At 40.4% G+C, this 18,530-nt stretch overlaps 1 protein-coding gene across 1 annotated transcript in view; it reads right to left on the minus strand.

Moving 5' to 3' along the window:
- LOC126888851 (uncharacterized) overlaps positions 1–18,530 on the minus strand; it is a 54,961-nt gene that overhangs the window by 4,084 nt on the left and 32,347 nt on the right. The window lies entirely within an intron of this gene.

Genomic DNA, 18,530 nt, shown 5'->3' on the forward strand with positions numbered 1-18,530 from the left:
TTAGAAAGGAAGTGAAGAAAAGAAGAAAGCCTTTATACATAGAACAAAACAAACAAAACATGCATACAACCATATAAATAAATCAGAAACGAAACGAATACTTTAGTCAGACTCAGACAAACAAATAGGGAACACTGAAAGAGTTTCTCAAAACCGAAGGAATACGACTTCTACGAAATACAAAAAGAAATATGAAGAATGATCAGGGGACAAAGAAAAGAGATCAACGAACTAATAAAAACGAAACATATTCACAAGTAAATATGAGCACATTACTTTCGATCCACTGGCGAAGCGTCCATGTAACCACTGTTACCATTGGTAACAGTTAAAAATCTTGCAAATAAATGTTTTATGACGATGAATAATTCTATTTACCAGTATTTTTACCAATAGAAATATATTACTATATTATGTGGTAATAGTACCTAACTCAGTAAATAACTCACTAAATAGCCAACTACTCGTAGACACGAAAATATTGGCGAGTTTATGTTACTCCGTTGCACTTTATTATACTCTGTTACCAGACTCATTTCTGGTGACAATGGTTATATACGCACGCTGGCGCTCGGGACCGGCTAGTGACTGAAAATTTTGAAGAAGCGACGGCATAAGCGCGCTGTGTATCAGTAGGGCTGTTACCAAATTTAATATTGGTGACAGTACCTATAAAAAGTGTGCGTGCAGTTAACCATAGATGAGTGTCGCTTCTTAATCGATCAACTACTTGAAAAGTAATTCTCCTTGTATAATTTTGAAGAAAAAAATGAGATTATTAAAAATGAAAGACCTATGTTAAACAATTTAAAAAAGGAATCAACAAAAGTAGTTCGATATTTTAAATTTAGTTGGTACCGTGAAAATCCTTGGTTATATTATCGTTGCAAGAAAAATATACTGTATTGTTGGCCAGGTCTTCTGGTTTCTACAGAAAAATGGGTGGACCAGGTTCACTATTTAAATGGTGTTAGATTTTTAAAAATGAGACATGAAATTTCTCCGTTACCTACATGTAAGATGTATACCCAATTTGATTCAGTTTGGCAAAACAAAAATCAAAAGTTCTTTTAACCAAGCTTTTAAAGCAAATATTGCTAAACATAATGAGTTTGTTCAAAAATAGATAGGTATATGGTATATCTTTAGCACACTTATAAGAGATACTGTATGTTTTTGGGCCAAACAAGAACTAGCGTTTCGTGATCATTTTGAGTGCGACGACTCTGACAATCGAGGCAATTACGGGGAATTGTTAACATTAATTGCCAAAAAAGATCAAAAATTTTGTCAAAATTTTTGATTAAGTTTGACAATTTATAACTTTATTATTTTTGTGCTCCGATTTTCAAGATTCTTGCACCAGTTTGTAGGTACATGTATTCATATTGTTTGGTATTATTCCGGTAACAAAAATTTTTGCTTGCATGTCATTGTACAGGGGTGAAAAGAAGCGTTGTATTTTCTTCTAATTTTAAAAAAATCTGTGGAAAAATGGAATAGCTGATTTTGTTTCATAGTCCTGTCATATGTTCCCGGAGGCATCACCAACATTTTGTTTTCTGAATTATCCGAATATCTTTTTTCTTGTAAGAGCTGTACCATTTTTTGTAAATAAAAACACTGATTGACTCATACAATTGAGGTTGGATTGATAAGATTAGAATGGCCCGCATGCAGCCCAGATCTCAATCATATTGAGCATTTATGGGATGGATAAAAAAAAAGCTATTTGCCGTCATCCTAGGCCTCCAGAAAATTTGGTACATTTATGGCCCTAGTAGAAGAATATCGGGCTATTCCCCAGGCAAGGAAAACACATCTTTATTAGATGCTAAACAGATTGCGAGCAGTCGTTGCTGCAAGAGGTGGACATAACCGCTATTGAATTGTTTTGTTTTCTTATTAAATTTGTTTTGTTTTGTTAATTTTAGTGCGTTTGATATTTTTAATTAAATAAACCTTCAAAGTAATGTTTTTAATTACAGCTCCTACAAGAAAAGAGATATTCAGATAATTCAAAAAACAAGACCTTAGTGATATCTCCAGGATAATACAAAAAGGGTTTGAAACAAAATCAGCCCTCCAATTGTTCCACAGAAGTTTTTAAAGTTAGGAGAAAAAACAACGCTTACATTCACTCCCGTATAATGTCATCTAAGCAAAAAATTTTTGTTACCAAAATAATAGCAATTGACATCAATACATGTACCTACAAACTCGTGCAAGAATCTTGAAAATCGAAGTACAAATAATAAAGTTATAGATTGTCAAACTTAATCAAAAATTTTGGGTGGCGGAATTTTGTGCCGGTGAGTGTATATATACATTTAGCCATATCTTCATTTTTTTAAATAAGATTTTTTGCATCTGGTTTTGGTAACACTTCAGAAAAAGTCACGCGTCGCCACTGTTTCGATCTCTATTTGGTAAAGGTGACGATAATGTGACGTTAATCAACCCATCAATAAATCGTCAGTTTGTAAGAAAAATTTCAACACACGGCATCTCGGAAACGAAGCATTGGCGGACATACGTTTTTAAAGCAAACAGTCATTATTTTTTCATGTAAAATTACCCCATAAAGTTTGTCACACTTATTTCGAAACACCCTGTATAAATATTTCAAAAGCGTTAAGAAATCTGAATTCGACGTCAAACATTTTGTAAAATTACTTATTATCTTCTTCTTCTTCAGGTGCCATCTCCGCTACGGAGGTTGGCAATCATCATAGCTATTTTAATTTTTGAGGCAGTAGCTCTAAATAGTTGTTTCGAGCTGCATCCAAACCACTCTCTCAGGTTCTTCAACCATGAAATTCGTCTTCTTCCGATGCTTCTTCTGCCATCTATCTTTCCCTGCATTATGAGTCGTAGGATGCCATACTTCTCGCCCCGCATCACATGTCCGAGATACTGTAGCTTCTTTTCTTTAATTGTAAGTTCAACTTCCTTTTCTTTACCTATTCTTCTCAGTACTTCATTGTTTGTAACTCTATCTACCCAGGAAACCCTCATAATTTTTCTATAGGTCCACATTTCAAAGGCGTTAAGTCGTCTCATTGTCTCTACATTTAACGTCCATGATTCCACTCCATAGTATAGAACACTGTAGACGTAACATTTTGTTAGGCGTACTTTAAGAGCTAATGTTAAATCTTTGCTACATAGGACCTTTTTCATTTTTATAAAATTAGAACGTGCTTTTTCGATTCTGACTTTTATTTCTGCAGTGTAGTCATTATTTTCTGTTATAAGTGTTCCTAGGTAAGTGTACTTTTTTACTCTTTCGATCTGCTGGCCCTCTACTATCAAGATTTCGTTAGTATTATGGTTGTTTTTACTAATTTTCATAAACTTCGTCTTTTTGATATTGAGAGAGAGTCCGTACTCCCTACTACACTTTACTATTTTACTCATGAGTCTTTGCAGGTCTTGTAAACTATCGGCTATTATTACTGTATCATCTGCATATCTGATGTTGTTAACTAAGACTCCATTTACTCTTATGCCGACTGTTTCATCTTCCAGAGTTTCTCGCATTACCTCTTCAGAATAAGCGTTAAATAATAGAGGTGATAGTATGCAGCCTTGCCTGACTCCTCTCTTTATTTCCATTTCTTCAGATGTTTCTTTTTCAATTCTTACTATTGCTCGCTGATTGTAATAGAGGTGTGTTATTAGTCTTAAATCTCTTTCATCTAGGTTTTTATTTTTGAAGATTTCCATGAGTCGATCATGTTTTACTTTATCAAACGCCTTATTGTAGTCTATAAAACAGACGTAAAGAGGATGGTTAACATCCAAACATCTCTGTGTCAGCACGTTGAAGGAGAATAATGCCTCTCTGGTACCCATACCATTGCGGAACCCATATTGAGTGTCACTAATATCCAGCTCCAGTTTAGAGTGTATTCTGGCGTGGATAATTTTCAATAGAATTTTCAAGGTATGTGACATTAAGCTTATGGTTCGGTAGTCACTGCATTATTTTGCATTCACCTTCTTTGGCAAACACACAAAGGCTGATGTCAACATTTCTCTGGGGATGATTCCTGTAGTATAGATAGCGTTGAACAGTTCTACTATTATGTCCAGGTTTTTCTCGTTGACCAACTTTATCAGCTCGCTAGGCAATTCATCTGGACCAGCAGATTTATTGGTTTTCATAGAGTTTATTGCCTGACTAACCTCTGATTTGGTTATCTCTGGGCCTACATCTCCCGTTTGGCTATCTACGGATGTACTAGCTTCTCTCTGGTCATGAAATAGTTCCTCGATATACTCTTTCCATCGTCGTAGTTTTCGTTTTGTCTCCATTATAATATTTCCATTTTTGTCGAGCAATATATTTGAGGTTCTTCTATTTCCTATTCCGGCTAGTTCTTTGACTTTTTTATGTAGGTTGAAGTTGTCATATGTGTTTTGCAGTTCTTCTATTTCTTTACATTTTTCAGAGAAGTAGGTTTCTTTAGCCTCCCTAATTTTTCTTCTTATTTGGTTTTGAAGCTGTTTATAGCGGGTCTTATTAATGGTTTTGTTTTTTCTTCTTTCATTCATCAACTCTAGAATTTCCTCCGTCATCCATTCTTCTTTCTTACATTTGGTTGTAGTAAGTACTTTCTTACTTGGTTCTAATATAGAGGTTTTGAAGAATTGCCACAGCTGTTCTACGTTGCAATAATTTCCTGGGTTTCTGTCTAGATTTGTGTTGATTTCGTGTTTCAGATTTTCTTTTGTTTCTTCTGACTTTAGTTTCTGTATGTTAAGTTTATTGTTGTTGCGGCTTTTTTGCGTCTTTTTTAGTTGAAGTTGAACCTAGCAATAAGAAGACTGTGATCAGAGTATACGTCTGCTCCTGGATATGCCTTTACTGCCTGAATTGAGTTTCGATATCTGTGCTTTATTAGGATGTAGTCAATTTGATTTCTGACAATTTTGTGCTCTTTGTCAGCTGGTGATTTCCATGTATACAGGCGTCGCTTAGGTAATTTAAAAAATGTATTTGCGGCTATAACATTATGCTCCTGGCAAAATTCTATTAGGCGATCTCCTCTGTCGTTTCGTTCGCCAAGCCCATATGATCCTACATTAGGGTAGCATTTTCCTTCGCCAATTTTTGTGTTGAAATCACCCATGATCACTGTTATGTCTCTAGATGCTGTGAGATGTAATGTTTTCTGGAGTTCGCTATAAAAGTTTTCTATTTCTTCTTCATTTTTGTCAGCAGTTGGCGCATAAATCTGGATTAGGTTCATTTTTCCATGGGTTGTCAATAACTGCAACATTATTATTCTTTCGGACATCGGAACGAAGCCTGTTACTGATCTCGTTACTTTTTCGCTGAGGATCATAGCAACTCCATATCTGTGTTGGGTGTCGCTGCTTCCAGAGTAATATATTCGTCCATTGTCTGTATTGAGTTCGCCAGAGCTGACCCATCTTGTATCGCTTATTCCTAATATATCGATATCTAGTCGCATCATCTCTTGCTGTATATTCTTCAGTTTCCCAGGTTCATACATACTTCTTACATTCCATGTAGCGATTTTGTAGGTGGATTTGTATATATTTAGTGAACAGGGATTTCGCTGACTAACGGCCTGGGAAGCCCTGTCGTTACTGTTGTTTCTTCCCCTGCCGAATCTTGGCATCCGAGAACCATGATTAGTAGGTTGTTGATTGTCATTTCTGTGAGCCATGACGATTTCTAGGGATACTCCACGAGTCTTTAATGCAGTGGTTTCCCGTTGCCTTCTGCATTCTTATACCGTTGACCATTCTGTAGGGTTCATCCGCCTTCGAGACCGATTTCTCAGTCTCAGGACAAAAGAGTGCCCTGCCACTTACCAACTCATCCGCCCGAAGCCGTTGGTCAGTAAGTGGGGGGATTGCTTATACCGGCAATCATTCGGTGAAGAGTAGGTATGTAGTAGAAAGAAATATAGTGACCCGTCTGCCCTCGGAAACCTAATAGCCATTCGGGGTCGGAAGAACAAGAGGTAGCCAAGAGAGGCCGATAGGAAAGATTAAAGACATTTTACTCAAGACTAGTTGAAAAAGAGTAAAATGTGAAGGCCCTTATGATCCGCCAGGTGCGTTTCATAAGCGTATGAGTATTAGTACACTTTGTATTCCCGCTCATACTTCGGGGTGTTGACTACAGGCTGTATGGCTCGTCCAGCATGCCATAGCATGGAGGATAGGGTGCACGCCATTTTACAATGCAAACACCCCAACTCCATGGCCTGACCTGATTATATAGGCAATATAGGATACTTATTATAGGCAATCAAAAAACCTACAAACTAAAAGAAAAAAGAAGTTTCTACGGTGATTAGCATCGAAGTTACTGCCAAAACACGAAAATATACGTTTCGATTTTTTTTTGAGATAATGTTCATGTCTAGGGCTATAAATATATTTTTGATCTTTTTTGGGATATGCTTGAAGGAACGTAAGGCAGATAATGATTCTAAAATTGAATCAGATGCCCATCTTATAAAAATCTGAAAACAAATCTTCTTCTTCTTCTTCCTCTTTATAAGCAATTCTGCTTGTTCATTGGCGGATTGATACCTCTATGGAAGGTTTTCGCTCCATCTTTTGCGCGGTCGGCCGATACTTCTTCTGCCGATTGGTGATTTATCTCGTGCTATTTTGACCACACGTGTCTCCCCCATTCTGGTTATATGGTTGTTCCATTCTTTTTTTCTATTTAGTGTCCATTCGTTTATACACTGTACGTTACATTGTCTTCTAATATCTTCGTTCCTCTTTCGATCTCTCAGTGTATTTCCTGTAATTCTTCTCAGTACTCTCATCTCTGCCGTTTCCAGTAGTCTTTGTGTTGTGGCTGTATCGGGTCTTGTTTCTGATGCATATGTCATTATTGGTCTTACACGGGCTTTATAAATTCTTGACTTCATCTCAGTGTTAATATGTCGGTTTCGCCATATAGTGTTATTAAGGCATCCTGCCAATCTATTTGCTTTTTGTACTTGATTTCTCACTTCTTTGTCTAGGTCTCCGTAACTTGACAATGTAATTCCAAGGTATTTTACTTCCATTACTTGTTCAATACTGATACCATCAATTTCTATTTTGCATCTGATTGGTTCTTTACTGATTACTAAAGTTTTAGTTTTTTGAAAACAAATCAGAGAGATAATTTGACACCCAATAAATAATATATATTTTTTGGCATTTTGTTCGGATTAGTTCTTAAGTTTAAAAATTTCAAAAACAAAAAAAATTTAATTCTTATTTTTGGGATATCGCTGGGGGCATTTTTCACTATTTTAACCGGCTAAACCGGAAAGAATAAAATAATTAGAGTTGAGGTTTTAATGATACAAAACATTATATTTTTATATTATTTGGGAATAATGGCTTAGGTTCCGTCAGCCAGCCAGCCAGCCACATTGTTTGATTTGCTTGTCTAGATAATGTTTAGAAGAAATGCGTTCAATGTGCTTCCCCGTTTAGGATTTTGTCCTCTTCAGGGTTTGAGGTGAATGTATTGTGTTGGCAGCAAAAGCAAACAGTCCGAAAAACACACTGGGGCAAGCGCCGTGTCCTGGTGTTCTTGGATCCTGGGTTATGCCGGACGGTGGTGTCCAGAAGGCTAAGAAGTCAACAGAGAAGAAAGTTTGATGGATTGTTGTTGGTTCCATAGACATTTACGTGTACTGTCCGTGCTTTGCTCTCGACCAGTCTCCCTAGAAACCATTGTACAACGACAGGCGAACCTGCGTCCCTCGTCGGCGGTCAGGAGGTGGCTTTGAGCGCAGCGTGGACAGTGTGCGTTCGAGTGGAGAAAATAGTTGCGGCTATTTTCTTGGAACGAACAGGTATAATTGTGCAATGAAGTTGGGAAACCGCAAAAAACCAACTTCTCCCTGTTCGGGGTAGGGAAGAGGAAATGTTAGAGGTGGGTACGGTAGGCTAACGGGGTAGCCTCAAGGATGTTTTCGTACTCCACCGGGAGCTCGTCAATGCATGTTTGCATTAGAGCGGACGGTACATGAATCTTTTTGCGTTTGGGCTTTCGGTGGAGTACGTGGCCGGAAGATGAACAGGAACATTTGAGAGATTCTTGTGTGTCGGAAGGGGGGCCGTTGATTACTTTGATTGTGAAGTTCCTGTTCAGAGAGTTTATTCTCTCGGTGATTTTGGGGGTGTTCGAGATGTTATGGATTTCGTTTGAGGGATATCGCCAGTGCTCATAGTTGCATCTACGCAAGATTCTGCGTTCTGTTCTCAACAACCTCTCTTGTTTTTGTCTTGAACAAAGAGAGTAGATACATGATTTGTACTCCATGACGGGTCGAATAAAGGTCTTGTAATTGTGAATGAGAGTCTTCTTGTGTGTCTTGCCAATTTTTCCCGAGAGAGCGTTGAGAAGTCTGGCCCTGTTCCTTACCCTATCTAAAGTTGCCTTTAGATCTGCGTCCCAGTTGAGAGTCCTGGTGAACAGTACTCCCAAATAGTTCGCAGTCGGGCTAACAACAAGCCTTTCTCCCAACAGTCTCAGTGGATATTGGTCGTCTTCATTGCGTATGATTCTATTTGACACAGAAGGGGCGCGAAACACAATTGTTGTTGTTTTGTTCGCGTTCAGCGTGACTCTCCACTTACAACACCATTCGCCGACGCCGTCCAACAGAGCCTGGGCTCTTCTGAAGAGGAGTCTTGGGTTGTATCGAGAGGTTGTTGAGAGCAGAGTCGTGTCGTCTGCATAGAGAAACAGCCGAGTACCTGGGATATTTTGGTTAGTGATGTCGCTGTTGTAGATGATGTACAACAGCGGTGCTAGGACTGAACCCTGGGGAACTCCAGCTTGTGGAGTGAAGGGGGTGGACTTTTGATCGCCTATTTTAACTCTGACAGTACGGTTGTGGAGGTAGGAGTGTACAATTTTGGTAAATTGCAATGGTAGCCCGATGTCCAGAAGTTTCCGAACAAGCCCGTCGTGTCAGACCTGGTCGAAAGCCTTCTGCACATCGAGAAATGTGGCTATGGCGAATGAACCATCGTTGATGGTTTGAGTAACTTTGGTAGTGAAATCTATTAATGCATGTTTAGTAGATCTACCTGACTGGAATCCGTATTGGAATTTTGGTATGATATTGTGGTTTTCGAGAAAGTCATTGAGCCTCTCTTTTAGGATTAGCTCAAGAACTTTACCCAGAGTATTGATTAATGAAATTGGTCTATAGGATTCCACGTCGGTTGGGGGTTTGCCTTTTTTCAAAAGCATGATGGTGTTGGCCACCTTCCAAGGAGTAGGAAAGTGGCTGTTTTTGAGACATGCATTGAATATTTTAGTTAGAAGAGGAATGATACTCTCTGGAAGTTTTTTGAGGCACCTTCGGTTGATGCCATCAGGTCCGGGAGCGCTGTTTTTGCCGATTTGGCAAAAGCTCTCCGTTTCCCTGTTTGTGAGGGGGTCCATGATAGGATCATAGACTGGAATGTAGTGGTTGAGAGTAACATTTACAATGTATTCTGTGTTGAATTTAAATATGCGATCAAAGTTCGGGTTATCTGGAGTTTGAAAATTGTTTTGAAGCGAATTTCTGAATGCTTCTGCTTTCCCTTCTGGGGAATTGACTATGTGATTGTTGACCAACAGATGGGATGGTTGAGATAGTTTTTGTTTTGTTAGGACTTTGAATTTTTGCCAGAATTTACCTCCGTCTCTGTAGTCCAGTTTTGAGGTAGCATCTTCCCACCGGCGAGCCGTTAGGACAGATATCTCCCTCTTTATCCTGGCACAGATCCGGTTGTACTCTGTTTTGATTAGTGGATTTCTGTTGGCCTTGTATTGACGTAGAAGACGTCGTTTTTGTTGGATTTTGGCAATGATGTATTGTGGAAGTGCCGGTGATGTATAGGTTATTTGTTTGAGTGGAATTGCGTGCGTGATCGCCTCAGTGATGAGGTTCTCGATTTCGGTTGCACTGGTGTCGATACTATCGTTAGTGTCGAGTTCGCCTAACATAGGGAGATTTTGTGTGATGAAGTTTTGGAATTCAGTCTAGTTAGCGTGACGATAGTCTCTTATAGATCTTGGAGGGTTTGGTTGTTTTGGAATTAGTATGTCGGTGTCGACAAGAAGAGGTAAGTGGTCTGACGTTATTGAATCGCCTATGTGGCATCTATCCCCGAACCGATCCAGAATGTTACTAGTAACTAGGATGTGGTCGACAATAGAGGCCCCATTGGCGTTCAAAAACGTGAATTCAGTGTTGGTGATTCTTGAAATGGGAAGGTCTAGTAGATAATCCGTGAGGCGGATGCCTTCTGGGTTTAAACGGTGATCACCAAACTGAGTGTGTCTACAATTTAGGTCACCCATCAGCACGGCCTTGCTAAGCGTTGAAAAATACTCAAGCAAGTGCCTGCTGAGTGGCTGACCCGGGTGTTTGTAGTAAGAGACTATCGTGAGGGTTTCGTTATTGGGGATATGCACGTCAATTGCCAGGAAGTCCACATCAGGTGGACGAAAATTTTGTGGGAATGTGTGTGTGGTGTGCGGTATTCCGTGTTTCACGAGAATACCATTCCCACGTGAAACCTGACAGCGGCTTCGATGGATGATCGGATATCCTGCGAAGTGTGGATCGCTTTTCGACAGAGTATCTGTGAGTGCGAGGATCTGGATGTTGTGCTTCGACAGGATATTCTTGATGAGGGGTCTCTTTTTGGAGAGACCCTGACAGTTGACTGTGCCTAGGGTTAAATCCATAAAGGGAGGGTTTTAGTGGTTGGAGCGGAATGTCACCGTGACATTGCTCCCGTACCCGTGGACCACTGTCGAGTGGTCGTAGACTTGGCTAATTAAATTAGCCGTGATTGCAGCGATATGTTCACGAAGTTCGGGCAACAAGTTCAGCAACAGAGCAGTCTGAATCGACAAGATGTTCTTTGTTTCTGTTGGGAGTTCGAAAGGGGGGAATGATCTTTCGATCGTTAGTGGCTGTATTTCGTGTTGGGCGGAGGGGATGGTGTGTCTTTGTGGACACTTTTTGGAGTATGCGGGGTGGTCACCGCCGCAATTCGGGCATTTGGGTTCCTGCTGTTTGGTGCAGGCGCTGGATTTGTGGTTGCCGCCGCAGTGGGGGCAGACGAATGCTTTTTGAGGGCATTCGTCGATGGAGTGTCCGTTAATGCAGCATTTGCTGCAATATTTTGGGGTGGGGATTGTAGGGTCGGAGCCATGTGGAAGTTCGGCATTGTAAATTTCACCGTCGAGAGTTATGCCTCGGCTCAATGCTGACGTGAATTTCTCCAAGGATTTGGTCACCACCTTGATCACTTTAGAGTCCTTGCCTGTTTTGTAGGCTTTGACTCTCCACAGTCTTTCGACTGGGAATTGTTGTTCTGTGAGCAAGTCGGTGACCTCCTGCTCGGAATAATCCACGTCGATACCAGTAATGCAGAGGAGGTAGGTGGGCTCTTTAGTGGAAGTGTTAGCATTTCTGCTACGGCTGTGAACCGTAACCATGGTTTGGCCAGTTGCTGTGTGGATAGCTTTTTCTATATACCCTGCATTTATCGGATTGAAAAGTCGAAGGTGTGCGATGCCATGAGAGAGTACTTTACAAGAATGGATTTTGTTGGCTAAGAGAGTGGTGGCATTTATTTGCCGAAAGAAGGTGCGTTTGTTACACAGATCTTTTGGGAGATCTTTGATAAGATATTCGGACAGTGTAGGATCGTTTATGGCGTTTATGACATTTTGGTTTCTGGCTTGAGTTTTGGGACGTGGATTGGCTGCGGCATTGGCATAAAACATTTGTCTTAGTTGTCTTCTTTGGAAGACGAAATCGTTGGGTTCAGGATTGTTGGAAGCGCTGATGGATGCTTGTTGTTGAGAGGGTTGCTGTTGCGTGGGTTGTTGTTGAGATTGTTGGGGTGCTTGTTTAGACGGTTGGGTTGGAATTTTTGGTATAGCACCCTGCCTATTCCGAGCGCTCTGACGCTGAGGACCAGCCTGTGCTGGTGTTAGAGGCGGAAAATCGTGTGCATATCGCTGCAGAAGGGGGTTGGAGGCGTCGTACCGCTCGATGCGGAGGTAGGCCTCGCGATACTTATCGCGGACGATTTGCATCTCCGCGCTAAGCGTCTCGAGGTCCAGCTCCGCCGTGAGACGGTTGTAGCCTCTGGATGGGGGTACAGTGCCTTCCTGTTGCAAGGAAGCAAACTGGTTGGCTGTAGTGGTGGTAGTGGTGGTGGCAACGCTTGTCGAGGTCGTCGTCCGAGGACGAAGCGACCGGGTGGAACTGACGGACCTTACTGATGAAGGCATGACAATTGAGAGGATGCAAGTCTAGCGATCGGAGGGCACCTCAGCCTCAAGGTGTTCTGGGGGGTAAACCCCAGGGATAAAGGTGGCTTGTCCACCCCTCCGTGCTTTTCCGGCGTTAGATAGTGACTATATCTACCTGATGGGTGCAGTTTACCCTGCTGCTGGTGGGTCCCTCGTTGTAAGCCTTTTTCGCGGTTAGTTTGGCCCCCTTACTCGCACTTGTTCTTGGAGCCGTATGTGAACACTAGGTAGAGTTCGGGGCGAGCGAACTCGCTCGAGCCCAGGGCCAGAGTATTCCTCTGAAACCCCGCAAACCTTTTTGGTTTACACGGCCAAGCGTCGTTGGTTTTTCACACTGAGTCCAAACTAATCGCTTAGGGCTAACCGTGCGCCGCTTCTTCAGCACTTGGTGCTCTCAGGCTTCTCGCTGTTCGTCGGTAAGAGTGGGGTGTGCTAGCAGTGACCTTACTCTTCGACGACCGGATCGAGAATGTACGTTCCAAGCAAGCAAGCAAGCAATTTGATTTAACCCGACCTGTGGGAATGTCCACCCTCTCGAAAGAGTACATTCGGGTGTAACAATTCATTGGGGCGAGGTGTTTTGACCCGAGTATATACAGGGATCACCCCACCTCGCTCCAATGCCCCAGGCCATCCCTTTCCCCCCCATAGCACGCTGATGCGCGATGGGGGCACAACTATCGTAGCCAAATGCTCTTCACAATGGAATCCTGGGTAATAAGATTCCATTGTGGTACCCTAATCGAATGCAAAAAACTAGGCCAGCGTGATGCGCTCTATGCCTTTATCTTCTTTCTTACTTATCCGCGGAACTAAAAATTGCTTGCTTGGGCCCCGAGTCATCGTGCTGAGCCCTAGTGGGCTCCGCCCGATGACTCGTTGCTCGAGTTTGTATGTGTTTTATGGTTTTTTATAATTTTTTTGGGGCTTTCGCCATTTTTTATTTTATTTATATTTTTTTGGGGGCTTATGCCCTTCTGTAATTTTCTAAAATTCACTTACCTTAGAGGCGGTCGTGGTACTTGATCTTCGTATGTAACGCTGTCTTCGGCACTTGTTTTCGAGCTACGAACTCACTACTATCACTTATCACTTTTGTACTCTTATCCCACTATTTGTTGCTTCGGGCGTCTGTGCTTCCATCGGTGGAACTCATCATACCTTAGCGTCTCTCGCAGTATGTAATTTGGGTGGTGCTCCAGTTCCGCGAATTTGGTCCTTGCCTTATCTGTCATGATTTCGGCGACTCTCACCTGTTGGAGTTCTCTGTACAGGAATCTTTCAGCTACATATCTTGGGACTCTGGCGGCCTCCCTCAAGCTGTTGTTGTGGGCTGCTTGGATCTTCTTCTTGTGTGTGTTACTTACGTGTCCCCATGCGAGAGACGCGTATGTTAATACCGGTAGGATTATACTATTGATCAGTCTTAACCTTGTTTTCAGTCTTAGTTTGCTTTTCCTGCCTGTGAGTCCTCTTAGTGTTGCTTTTGCTATGTTAGCCTTCCGGACTGTGGCTTCTACGTGTTTTTGGAAGGTTAATCCTTTGTCCATGATGACTCCTAGGTATTTAGCTTCGTTTTTCCACTCGATGGGTCTGTTCTGCACCGTCAGCTGTTCCTCTGGCTGTTGTCTTCCTTTCTTGTATAGAACCGCTTGCGTTTTATCTGAGTTGATGGCTATCTTCCATTTTATACTCCATTCTTCTATTTCTTCTAACGCTGTTTGCAGGTTGGTCACTGCTATATCTACATTTCTATGTTTGGCCGCTATCGCTGTGTCGTCGGCGTAGAGGCTCATGAGGGTACCTGGTGTTCTAGGTACATCAGCGGTGTATATCGTGTACAGCAGGGGTGACAGGACCGCTCCCTGGGGTACTCCAGCTTCCGGGTTTCCGAGCTCGGACAGGACTTGTCCTATCCGAATCCTGAAAGTCCGGCCGCCCAAGTACGACGAGATTAGTCTTGTCATCGCCCCGCTGTACCCGTAACCCCGCATTTTGTATAAGAGCCCCTTGTGCCAGACTCTATCGAACGCTTTACTTACGTCCAGGAACGCTGCTCCAGTGTACTGCTTGTCGTTGAAACCAGCTGCTATGTACTCGGTTAGTCTGAGTACTTGTAGCTCGCTGGAGTGCTCTGCTCTGAATCCGAATTGAGCTTCTGGGATGATATTTAGCCTGTTCGTTTCCGCTTGCAGTCTGCTTAGAATGATTCTTTCCACTATCTTGCTGATCGCTGGAAGTAAGCTGATTGGCCTGTAGTTCTGCGGGAATGTGTGGTTCTTGCCAGGTTTTGGGATCATGATGACATGGGCCTCTTTCCATCTGTTTGGGAATATCTTGTATCTTAGTATCGCGTTCACTATGTTTGTGAAGTACACTATAGCTTTTCTGGGCAAATATTTTAGGGCTCTGTTTGTTATTTCGTCTAAGCCAGGCGCTTTTCTCGGCGAACTGTTTTTGATGTGTTCGTTGATTTCTTCCGGTGATGTTGGGGGAATGAAGTCCTCTGGGTCTTCTGGACCTTCTTCTTGTTCTTCAACTTCTTCCAGGAAGTCGTCGTCTTCGTCTTAGTGGTAGTTTAGGTCGCATTCTCTTTCGAGTGTAGCCCTCATCGCCTCTGCTTTATCCTCTATGGTGTATACCATACCGTGTCTTCCATGTAGTGGGGGATGGGTTTTCTGTCGCTTCTCAACATTTTCTGGAGTTTCCAAACATTTTTCATGTTTGAGTCTTGTTCTTCCGTCTCTTGTACAAAGTTGTCCCATTTTTTACTACGGTGGAGTTGTAGGGCCGTTTTGACCTCTCTGTTTAAAATATTTGCCCAGGATTTGTCTACTCGATTTCTTGTTCTTTTTGCTGTTTGTTTTGCTCTATTTTTTTCCCTTATCAAATCTTGTGTTTCTTGTGGAATGTCTTTGAACCTTCCCATGTAAATCTCGACTTCTTCCTCTGTTGTGCTGCTTCTGATTGCCTCTTGTATGTTTTCGAGCTCTAGGACTTTTTCTTCTATTTCTTCTGGATTGTTTATCACTGGCACTATATTTATTCCTTCACTTACTAGTCTTTTGTAGTTTGTCCACTTTATTTTCTTTTTTGTTCTCTTTGGTGGGTTTGTCTCTTCCCATGTTCTGATCTCTAGTAGGATGGGGTGGTGGTCAGTTGATCCTTCGTCCAGCGTAATTAATTCTGATTGCAGTCCTAGGTTTTTGGGCACAACTATGTCGATATGGGTTGGAAGTCCATTTCCTGGGTAGTGGGTAGGTTCTTCTGGGCCCATTGCTATTGTGTCTTCATTGTTTTCTATGTATCTATTTAGTAGTCGTCCGTTTCGGTTCGTAGCTCTGTCGTTCCAGATGGGGGATCTTGCATTCAGGAGAATGTAGGTTCCGTCGGGTTCCGAGGCTTTATATCGGTTCTTTGATCCTTGTTTTCTTTTTCAATGGGTAGGATGCTAAACTGGCCCATCCTCTTTTATCCGGGCTAGGGAGTGGCTGTGAGCGTGAAGGCGGCTTCTGAGTTACTCAATTCACCCAGTCTTCGCGCTCATAACCCAATATGACCATTAAAATGACACTTGACTAAAGACATAACCAATTACGGAGACGTTGAAGAGGAAGTACGACAACAAAGATTAAAAGCAAGTAAAGCGGTGGGATCTCTTAATGACACAATCTGGAAGAACAAACACCTAAGACAAGACACAAAAGCAAGGATCTATAAAGCAGCAACTAGACCTATATTGACATACACGGCGGAGAAAAGACCTGACACATCTAAAACGAGACGACTACTAAAAACAACAGAGATGAAAATCCTTCGACGAATATCAGGAAAAAGTGTGTTGGATAGGGAGAGAAGCGAAAACATAAGAAGATCATGCAATGTAGAAGACATAAATGGATGGGTGACAAAACGGAAACAGGAGTGGAACATTAGTAGAATGGCAGAGGATAGGATAGTACGAATAACACGAGATAAGTCACCAAATAGACGAAAAAGTATTGGCAGACCAAAAAAATGATGGTGCGATAATTTAAACAATTTAGGAGGCTAATATGGAAGAAGAAACTGGCTTTAAAGCCTAAATACAAGAAGGAAGAAGAAGCAGAAGAGAATAATGGCACACCCTGCATGTTTCTATTTTACTTATACACATACATAACTTAATTTATTTAAGAAAATTTCACCAAAAACTCTTTTTTGTGAACTTCTCAGGACTTGAATATTATTAAATTAGCACAAGCAAGGCGTTAAGCAACATTATTCAAATCTATTGTCTTAGTTTTACAATAATCCTTAATGATGTAATAAAGTTGGACACTGATAATTAAAAAAAAATGTTCGGATCAATACGCACATACTTAATTCATCAATATTTTGAAAACCTTATTAGTGCAGTCACTGAAGGTGGATATGGGCTATTACCTCCGATTTCGTTGAACCTCCATCGATTTGCATGAAAATTGGTGAGTGGTTAGAGGATATCTCAAGGAACAAAGGTGATATGGTGCTAACTTGCGCTTTTACCCCGGGGGTGGATGCCACCCCTCCTCGGGGGTGAAAATTATTATTTTTAAATAACCCCACAATTCGATAGAGGGACAAATTATAAGAAAAATTTGTTATATAAATTTATTAAAATAAATCAAAACTTTTGAGTTATTAAAGATCAAAGATTTTAATTTTTCGTGAGAAAAATGTATGTTTTTAACCGATTTTTCATAAATAACTCAAAAACTACAAGTTTTTGCAAAAAACTTATAATTATCAAAATTGAGGCTAATAAAAAATCAAATAAACTCCTTACTAGAAATAACTTTCAATGTAAACTAAAAGTGAGTTATAGGTAATTGAATGTATATTTCTTTCGTCGAGTACCCAAATCTAAGTATTCAAGCTTAAATACCGGGAAAATGGTGCAATCTATAACATAAACTTATTAAGTATTTGTCAAAGTTCATAAAAATATCTATCAAATAAGCTCTCGAACAAGTTGATAGCATTAAAATTTATGCACCAAAAATGTTTCAAAATGTATCTTTTAAAAACTTTTCCAAAAAATGTTATTGTTTTTTTTTTGTAAATAACTTCGTTAATTTTTAAGATATGAGGTTCACCTAGAAACTAGTTAAAAGTTGATTCCAAGAGCTATTAAACAACGTCAAAATTAGTCTTTTAAACCTCTTACTTTTTTCAAAATAAAAGGTTAAATTGCCCCGGTTACATGGTTCTCGCAGCAAAATTGAAATATTAAACGTTTTTATCTCGGTTATTTTTTACTCTACGGGAATAGTAAAAGGATAATGTATTTGGAACAGAAAAAGCTAAAATTTAGATATACAGGGTGTTTCATTGGGAAACGGAAATACTTTAACGGTAAATAGAGGTCACCGAACCGGTTCTAGATATACTTCCAAAAGTATACCAAGATCCTTAACGCTTTCTACTGCATGCAATACACAGTTAGAAATTTCATATGTGTTATAGTTTAAGTCAGGCGTGCTGCGAGAAAAATGTATATAATTACATTTTGAAACATTTAAAAACAGGTTATTTCTTACACAATAATCAGATAAATTGTTTAAGTCTTCTTGAAATTGAATTCTATCATTAGGACATGAAATACAGTGATATATCTTTAAATCGTCGGCATACATAATAAATTTAGCAAATTTAAAACAGGCAGAAATATCATTAACATATAAATTAAAAAGTAAAGGACCTAAATGGGACCCCTGAGGCACTCCTGACGTAGTGATCACAGCATTGGATTTAAAAGCTCCTAAAGTTACTTGTTGTGATCTATTTCTGACGTATGAGTCAAACCATCTTAATAAATTACCATGTATACCGATCTCAGATAGTTTCAAAACAAAAATCGAATGATCGATTTTATTGAAAGCTTTACTGAAATCAGTATAAACTGAATCAACGCTTTTTCTCTCATTTAGACTTTGAAGTATGTATTCAATGTATAAGAATAAGTTTGTATCGACTGAACGTTTTTCATAAAGCCATGTTGTTCAATATTAAGTAAGTTTTTTATGTCATAATAAAGAAAATCAGAAATTATACTTTCAAATACCTTACTAAAAATATTTAACTTAGAAATAGGTCTGTAATTTTCAACTTTGCTTTTATTTCCGGATTTATGAATTGGAATAATAAAAGCATTCTTCCATTTATCAGGAAA

Source organism: Diabrotica virgifera, chromosome 7 (assembly GCF_917563875.1).
Source record: "Diabrotica virgifera virgifera chromosome 7, PGI_DIABVI_V3a".
Classification (NCBI taxonomy): domain Eukaryota; kingdom Metazoa; phylum Arthropoda; class Insecta; order Coleoptera; family Chrysomelidae; genus Diabrotica; species Diabrotica virgifera.